Genomic DNA, 9,538 nt, shown 5'->3' with positions numbered 1-9,538 from the left:
ATTGAAGACAGGCACGATATGCACTTTTAGAATTACATTTACCCGTAGGAGTTAGTTCCCAACATAACAAAAATCTTCATCATGCGAACAGATGATGGGCGTATTCTTGATAGTGGTCGCCATTGGAGCATGTCTGATGGTTCCAGGCTTGTTGGTAGGAGTCCACAAATCTTTAACTTGGGTTGGGTAAGAAAAAAAATCAGGCTGAATGGTAAGAGAATCATAGATATGAATACAATCTTTGCACCATGGTGAACTCCAAATGGAGATGCAGCCCAGCGAAATTTGGTAGACTGAATGTGCCTTAAGAATAGGCAAGACTTTGATTACGGAGGCCCAGAAAGCAGACTTAGGTACATTAGTATTTGAGCGCCAAATAGAAGAATCGGGAAAGTATTTAGATTTCAACACCGCATGGAGAAAATCGTTTGGTTGATCCGCAATTCTCCAAGCCGCCATTAGGATGAGCCCCGGGTTTATAGCTTGTAAATTCCTAATCCCAAGAACACCTTCATTTTTTGGTAAGAAAATGTATTTCCAAGCCCTCAAATAAAGACTTCTTGAATTAGTTTCTTCTCTTATCCCCATCCACCAAAAGTTTCTAATTATGGCTGTGAGTTTAAATATGAACTTTTTGGTGAAAAGAATGTTTGACATATAATAAACATGTATGAAAGAGAAAAAATATTTTATTAGCTCAAGTCTAGCTGCATGAGAAAGCTGGTCAGCTTTGTAGAATTCTCCAAGATGCAAAAAGTTCTATCCTTACCCGGAATAATGAGTGGATGCCCAAGATGAAAAAATTTGTTTTCGATGTCTGGGACCGGAAAAAATGTTTTATGGACTGCTTTTCACTTTGTGTGACATTCGTGCTAAAAATAATTCCATATTTTGTCCAGTTTGGAGTTTGCCCAGATCAGATACAAAAGTCTTGCAAAATTTGCTTCATTCTAGCGGCTTCTTGGACAGTGGCTTCACCACAAACTAGAAGATCGTCTGCAAAGATCAAAGAATGGACTGGTGGGCTATTTGGTCCTTGAGTTATCCTTACAAATAGTTAGCCGGCATTGCTTCTTGCAGAGCAATAGATAGTTCATTTATAGCAAGGACAAATAAATCGGGAGACCAGGGACAACCTTGTCGAACTGTCGCCTCGGAAGTTTGCAAAAGGTTGGCCATTAATGAAAACTAGATTTAGATGTGCGCCTTGGCGCACGACCCCGTGAAATTCAAATAGATCTATATGTAAATGGGATTAAGTTTTATAGGATTTAGAAAACAGAGTCAGTAGAAAATTAGAACTACTTTTTTCAAGAGAAATAGAAGGTAAGAAAACAAAAGTAACTTTCATGCACAATTTGCTACATGCCACCCACCTTTCGCATTGTTTACCGACGAATATAGCAATATGCAAAACATCATTATCATTAGTACTAAAATGTTTCAGGAAGGTCTATGTACACTATAAGGCGACACTGATATATGTGAAGAAGATGCATGTTTCAGTTACTGCACTCTATGCTAGAATTACATTACCTTCAAACCATGTACCAAAAGATGCAACCTGAACTTTTTTCAAAAAGATAACCATGGGAAGGCGGAACAGAAAATGTAACAACAATATATCCATAAGCATAAGTGAACCTTTACAATTTACTGGATAATTTCACTCACCCAAGAGTCTACAAATGTCAGTTTCCTGGTGAAAGCGGGGTAGTCTAGAGCCACACATAATTAACCACACTACCATTAACATGACAAAGCGAAAGTAACACACCTACATCAAGCATGAAGAAGCAATAGAAGTGGCATCCACATGAGGTGCACAACAGCATCAGCCAACTACAGAAGGGAGCAACACGATCTTCATAGTCCAGGTCCCGCAAAAGACATAGGAAGAACAGATACTTGCAACTTATATCACCAAAAGCTGGGAATCGTGGAAAAGGGAAGAAGGAATCAGCCAAAAACTAAGTTGAAGATAGGGCAAACAAACAACAATGAGATAGTTTTTTTTCTACCTGATATCACCAACACATGTTTATCATCCACTTCTTGCATTTTCTTGCTATAGTCAAAGAAGATGCTACATTTTCTTTACTATCTACCCCTTACCGAAATATGCAACAATATCCGAAGCCAGCACGTAAAAAGATTTAAGAGCTTTTCAGTTTTGATGCCTAATTCTAGTATATGTTTTCTTGTTGGTCTGTCCATCTGCATGGGCTTTCTGCAAGTCAGATTCAGAATAGAAGCTACTTCTTATCTGTTGAAGTTGTGGTAGATGATGCCACTGGTTCCACCGGATCCTCACTGAAAGATCAACCAAGCTGATGTGAAACTTAATAAAACCATAATAACTGGGCAGACTTATTACAGAACACATGAAGAAATGTACCTAGTATGTAAATAATTACCTCTCCAGATTCAACCTGAGGAGGCGAACCCCGAAACAAAGATCTTGACACGGATGAGTTCTTAATATCTTTCACACCCCTATACAAAATGATGGATCACATAGATATCAGAGCACACAAAGGATATTATAGAATACCAAAGAGTGCAAATGGATCCCATAACTCTCACAACTGTAGTAAGAGCAAAAGGAAAGCACACATACTTGATACATGTTTTATTGGCGATACAACATAGATATTTAAAACAAAAGTGGTATACTTGCACCTAAATCAAATGTTGCATCGCTAACCCAAATACGATGCTTTTCATCATTTCAGCTGCAGAGTTTGCAGCTAACATGCCTCAAAACAAATATGTAATAAATAATACGGGTTGGATTTCTCAGGATTTTTTACTTCACACATGGGGCGGTATCAACTTACAAGTAGCATTGTCTCTAAATTAGATTGAAATGTTAAAACATGTTATTTGAACAAAATAAGTAAATTTATAACTTCTATCAAAGGCATTGCAAATTACTAATGTGGTAAAGCGACAACAACCACTAATCTGGTAGGAATAAAACATGCCAACCCCCTAACAGTAAAATGCTATGAGCTCACACGATTTCTGCAACACCTAATAATATCATTTAGCAGACAGCTACAGACATATTTAATCTCTTATATATTTGATGCCCATTGTCACGGATAAAAACTACCCAGGAAAAACAGGAATGAAAAACAATGATGTAGCACCTGAAATTGTCTCATCATTGGAGAACTTCGACTATACTATATGGAAGAAAATGGTCACCAAGGAGAAACTGCAGTAGCAGAAGAAGGCAAGCTCAGTTAGAAGGTTCATGCATCATACGCCACAACATTGAGGCATAGATTATAGTAGCTCTTGAGTATTCACGCTACATTTTAGCCAATCTTCTATATTATGTCCTTGCATGGTACCTACAATTGATCAGCTGAGCATCCACTATCTTTTTTATCCAGCAATATCACAAATATATGTTTAAACACACAATTGTTGGTGATATATGACACAGTTTGCTCTTGACCAATGGATAATGTTAGGAATGAACATTGACCGAGACCTTTTGAGCAGTTGCTATAAGTTTTATTTCATATGATTCATTTTAAGGATTGGGTTTAATTGAGACATATATTACATGATTAATGATTCCTACCACCCTAATTTCTCCTATGCATTTTCCTAGCAAGGAACAAATAGATACACTTGCTAAAAAATATGGATCTGAATCGTTTATGAAAACAAGGGTATGCAAGGAAGAGGAGGGTGGAAAGGAAAGATGAAAGTAGTATGGAGGTCCCACTCAGGGAATTTTCCTCACATACATGTGATCAAATTTGCAGAAGCACAAAAATCGAAATTACACCACGGAAGCTAGTAGAAATGGAAAACAAAATATGTGCTGACGGTCAGGGTATGCTGATATATATATTCTATCGATACATTAGACATCTGAATCCACCAGAAGCTAATATAAATGGAATACAAAATTTATGCATATCAAACATAAAAAATAAGTAGCAATAAAGCACATGGATAAGAGCAACAAGGCCACCAGCCCACCACACATACAAGTACTCAATAGTACTATTAAGATGCAGATCTTTCCCCAATCCATAACTACATTCCAAAATTAAATGCATTATTACCTTTCAGATCTATAAGATTTCCAGCAACTCTCCCATTTTCTTCAGTTGAGTCATCTCTGTCCTGATCTCATAGAGATCCATTCTGAAACAAAATTGGGCCAAAGTACGTATCTATCATCTTCTATTTGGCTGAGTTGAGATGTCCCCTAGCATGGCCAATTTGCGAGTATGCATAGAAAGACTACATCTATATATGGCAGTAGTACAATATCACTGGATGTTTCTACCAGAACCTAAAGCAGCAAGCTGCTCTTGCTCCATATATAAAATCAAGGCATTAGGAAGACGAATTCATAACTAAATGGAAGAACATAGAGCTGCGAGTCCAGCGCACACAAGCTCATCTTCTATTATCCTCGAGCTTTCTCATCGTCGAGCTAGAACGCGGCTGTGCTCCTCCTCTCCCTCTTGTCAGACGCTCGAGACCTTGTCAGTTGGCATGATGGCAGAGGATACGGAAAGCGTCAAAGATCACACAATATTAACCCCATATGCAAGGCGGACCTGAAACTGCAAGAAGAGTGCATGCACATGCCAACAAACATGAATAAATTAAGTCTTTGGATATAAACAAGAAGTTCATGCAAGAGGACATAGAACACAAATTTATCAAGCTATTTCGTGATCTATAAGCCAGAGGTCTAGATCAGTTAAAGAAGAGGAGAGTAGATCAGTTAAAAACCAATTAGAAAGATAATGAGAAAGGAGTCATAAAATAGAATATATGCCTATTTGCCAAGTTGACTTCATATTATTTTATTTAGATAAGTTGTCTTCCCTTTGGAGGCATGCTGCCTTCTGTCGGAGAGGAATAGACATGCTCCAGCTTGCCCCTGCCAGACACCACTAAAGTATAACTCCATAGGAATATAGAAAAAATGCAATCACAAAACTTGCATTGCTACTCGCTGGGGACCGTATAAAAATATATAATCAGATCTTTAGGTCAAATACCTCACCTCTATGAAACCTTCTTGGCAAGATTGGGTACCAGAGACTATTTTTCAGGCAAACTTGGAAGAAGATGAGAGCATGAACACGACAAAAAGATTCTGTATTTATAAATCTGCGAGCGCTAGGCCGTATATATACCATATATTTATGTAACAAAAATTTAACAACAACCTGATTACTATGGTAATGAAATACGATGATGCATGATTGCAACTAAGAAATATATAAAACACAGATGCTTTAGATGTTCGCATCTTTTTAGAAAAGCATAATAGCTACTCTGAAAGGATTACTGAAAAATACCTTTACCTTGTATCACCAGAACACTGGTCCACAAATATATAACGTGTTCTCTGAATACCCTGGTTTCAGGTAATACCTCTACGGATGGTAATTCAAGAAGAGGTTAATTATTTTCTGATATTTGGTAGCAAACCTACAATGCATTAAAAAATCAACATTAGTAACAAAACTGCGACGCACCAAGACGGCCAGAATTAGTAGCAAACCTGCTATTCTTTGTGAACCAAGTTTAGAAGGCATGAACTTTCTGCTTTTCCTTTAACCGTTGAAGAAGCTCTAGCAAACCTGGAATGCACCCAAATAATGATTAAAGTTGCAGCAGACCAGCAATGTACAAAAGATGGGAAAAATTAGCAGCAAACATGTTATCCTTCCTGAAGCTACTTCCAACATGGAGGAACTTGTGTTTATACGATAACGTCAAACTTTCTATTATGGTGGGCATGAGAAGGTCGATGACACATAATAGCCTGCAATAGGTATTATTCCAGGTTATGCATAAACATCTGCCCTCCAACTCACATAGAAAGGAATTATTTTGTGAGCAAATACATTTAGAGTTTCCTTGAGGCACTGTTGCAACCTCCACCCTTGCTCCACCTTCGCCTGCTCTGACAGTGGACGAATGCTGGCCATGACCACTCACCCCTCCTCCTCGTGCCCCTGCCATCTCCCCCATGGCATCTCCGACCAAACAAGTAACGCTAGTGACCCACCTGATGCTCACCTGCTGCTACTGGCAGCAGAACCGACACATTTGATGCTAATACCCAGAACATAGGTAGATAACAATATACAGAAATCAAGATTCAGAACAGTAGGGATAGCAGAACTAATACCCAGCTGAGGAAAATATATAATCCTTTTGATGGAGAAACATAATCCACTATGGTAAAATTCAACTAATGCAACAACACGGGCTGACAAACATACAACAGTGTACTTTACAAAATAAGGGGACATCGCGATAAATAAGGAGAAGGTTAAAATGATAAACTTGGGGATCAGAGGAACATACTTCATTTGTGGAATAAGGGCATCACTAAAAACAATCCAGATCTGAAATAGTTGAAGGTGTCTAGAAATTAGTGTGTGTTTCATGCCTGCAGAAAATAAATAAGGAAGAAGGTTAAAATGATAAACTTGAGGATCAGAGGAACATACTTGATTTGTGGAATTTGGTCATCACTAAAAACAATCCAGATCTGAAATAACTGAAGGTGTCTAGAAATCAGTGTGTGTTTCATGCCTGCAGAATAGAAATAAAAAAGAAGGTTAAAATGATTAACTTGAGGATCGGAGGAACATAATTTATTTGTGGAATTTGGGCATCACTAAAACTATGTGCACTAATGTTGTTGTCGCTGCAGGCCTAAGAAATTTTATGTTATACAAAATACATAGTAGTGCTAGAAAGGAAAAAAGAAAAGAATACCACCAAGAGGAGGAAGCCTTACATAAAGAACCAAAAAAGCCAGAGGTGAACACAACACATCGAGATCTGGGCACGAATCGGAGGCTTACCTTGGCTGGTTGTCTTCATCTCCATCTCTTCGGTGGTGATGGCAAGGGATGTGACTGACGCTCGTTGAGGTGCGCTTGCTTGTCGTTCCGCCGTCCTGGTGCTGACTATCGGCTGCAGCTATGACTGTTTGCCAAGCTTTGAGCAGATGATTTTCAAGAGGCAAAATCACCATGAGTTGAGTTGTTACGCAAGTGTTTCCTTGGTAGAAGAAAGCATAGTAAAAAAGCGTATGTTTTGTAGGAGATATTATTTGATATGACCAATTTATGTTGCAAAGCATCTCAGTAATATAAGAACTGCATGAATATAGCCATTTGTACCATCCCTGAAGAAATGCCCATGCAATAGGGAACTTACAAAATGATAGAAACCTACAGAATATCAGAAGTTCAGAAATGAGTTAATTTAGAATAATTATTCATGTCCGGGAAAGAAAAATGCAGTTGCAAAGGAGCATAATCATTAGAAAAGAGCTTAGCAATCTTGTTTTTATCCAGGATAAATAGTAGTAGTAGGCATCAGAAGATATGGGAACCCACTAACTCAGCGTATAAGAAACCATGTTAACCATCATGAGAAGATTTGACAAACCAAACCTGTTTTTACCCAGGCATCTGACTCTTTGTGCTACGCACGGCAGATTTTAAACTAAAGATCTGCCATCAGCGGAGTTAACCACGTTGTCACTGCCTACACAACTTACATGTTAATAATTGCTATTCAAAGAAAGAGTTTAGTTCTAAAGTTGCTGCTTATATTTCGTCCATTGTTCTTATATTGGGAACCAGTATGATGGAATATCAAAGAGCTTATATTTTAGCTAACAGAATTCAGGGACCCTCCAGGCTGCAGCACATGCTAATGGACTAACATGCAACAGATCATGATTCGTGTCAGCAAACATCAATATAAATAATCATAGAGGATGGAAGTATATTGTTGAAACAGATCATGATCCACATGCTGAATTTGATTGAACCAGAAAATAAGGACCTTACCATGGCATGATGAACCACAAAATGTGCACAAGTTGATTAAACCATTGTCATCTGGGACAGATCTAAAATTCCAAAATAGAAGTCTAGTAATATCCAGCTTGATCTTCTAACAATATCTGGTAAATATTGAGTGACCAATTTTTACCATTCGTCACTTCTTGGAGATCTGATAACTCTTTCATAGTTAGAACTGAGCTCAATTTTTGAATCCATCAAGCATGACTGTTAGACGACATGAAAATTTTCACAGCTAATGAGTGACCAGCTGCAAGGAAATTGTTCACGGTTAATAATGTGATGAAATAAAATCATGTATTTTAGTAAAATACATAGTGTTAATTAATATAGCATATAAAAGTCTAGCCAACTCTTCTAGCAAAAAACTAATTTTCTCACACAATTTTATCAATTATAGCTTGCACATGCTAGTGCCACATGCAAGATAGAAAATATTCTACACATTCAAGTCTCATATGAGTGAGGCCATAACTTGTACAAGAAAGTCATCTTTATATGCATATAAATTTCAGAGATATACATACTACATGGATTAATCTTCCGCTATAACCTGGTTGGAATTTTCATCAACACCTTGTACGAAAAGGTAAAACAAAATTTTAATATACAAAGGTGAAAAGGAGAGGAGTGAGATAGATGGTTACCTGCAAGAGAGAAATGTAGAAATTGATAGGAAAGGTCCAAAGATTGGGATCCCCTTGGAGCCTATGCGAAGATTGGCACCAGTCCAGGTTCCAGCTGCAGAGCCATGAGGAGGGAGAGGAGGTGAAGCATCCTCTTTCATGGCTGATGCAGTAAGTAGAAATCGAGGAAACTCTACTTTGTGTTCTTCAACCTTTGGAAGAAAAAAAATCAAAACACACACACGAACACCACCCACCCAAACACGTACAAACCAGGACACAGAGGAGACATACCTGTATGTTTATCGCGCCGCTGAGGTCGGTGCGCTCGCCATGGCTAAGCCCCTCCTAGCAGGGCGACTTCCCCATCTTTGCTGGCATCGAGGGGCCCTCCCAGCGGCATCGGCGCCGGAGAACACGAGGATGCATTCCTCCTTGGTGATCCGTGGCGGTTTCTCGGACTTGCTCGGGGTCGAAGACATGGAGATCGACGACGAAGACAAGCCGGGGAAGGAGTGAGATGCGTCGGAGGTCGCGCGAAGAAGAGGGTGGAGAGGAGGAGTAGCGGCGGCCTCGACGGAGCCAAGCGCGATGGAGAGGAGCAGGGATGGGTGAGCCGGCGGCGATTGGAGAGAGGAGACGTGCGGGATCGGAAAGGAGACCGGCGGCGGAGAGGCGCAGGGGAGGGCGCGGCTGGAGGCGTGAGGACGCCCGGCGGCGGCCATGGAGGCGTGAGGGGAGGAGAGAAGGCGAGAGGCGGCTGCGAGGGGAAGAGGATAGGGTTTGGCTGGTGGCCTCCCGATATTTCTTTGCTGGTCTCTTCTCTCCTCCTTATGCTGAGCCAATCGTATGGTGCCACGTGAACCAACTGGTGGAGATCGAGCGAGGCAACGCCCAGCCGGTGAGAGCGATGTGGCGATCGTGGATAGCCTGAGGAGGCCCCTATGGGGGGCATCGTTTATATCTTTAGATAGGGAAAGTCGGCGAAGATATACACGCATAGATAAGATTGATGAAATGACTATG

General features: G+C 39.8%; 1 long non-coding RNA gene across 13 annotated transcripts; it reads right to left on the bottom strand.

Annotated features, from left to right (window-relative positions):
* Nucleotides 1–1,666: 1,666 nt before the first annotated feature.
* LOC127342490 (uncharacterized) lies at nt 1,667–9,319 on the bottom strand. 13 transcript variants are annotated; one of them, XR_007876699.2, is made up of 11 exons: nt 8,807–9,318; nt 8,534–8,724; nt 7,872–8,136; nt 6,873–7,244; nt 6,513–6,597; nt 5,555–6,407; nt 4,390–5,481; nt 4,092–4,173; nt 3,156–3,223; nt 2,418–2,496; nt 1,668–2,313 (listed from the first exon to the last, which is right to left on the bottom strand). It is a non-coding gene; the product is annotated as an uncharacterized lncRNA (long non-coding RNA). The 13 variants fall into 13 exon arrangements; XR_007876696.2 differs by having other exon boundaries at nt 1,667–2,313; nt 3,324–5,481; nt 8,807–9,319; XR_011755417.1 differs by having other exon boundaries at nt 1,669–1,930; nt 2,022–2,313; nt 3,156–5,481; nt 8,807–9,319.
* Between the last annotated feature and the right edge of the window lie 219 nt (nt 9,320–9,538).

The sequence above is a fragment of the Lolium perenne genome, chromosome 3 (genome assembly GCF_019359855.2).
Source record: "Lolium perenne isolate Kyuss_39 chromosome 3, Kyuss_2.0, whole genome shotgun sequence".
Taxonomy (NCBI): Eukaryota; Viridiplantae; Streptophyta; class Magnoliopsida; order Poales; family Poaceae; genus Lolium; species Lolium perenne.
The sequence above is the reverse complement of the archived record's forward strand: the minus strand, read 5'-3'. Positions and strand labels throughout refer to the sequence as shown.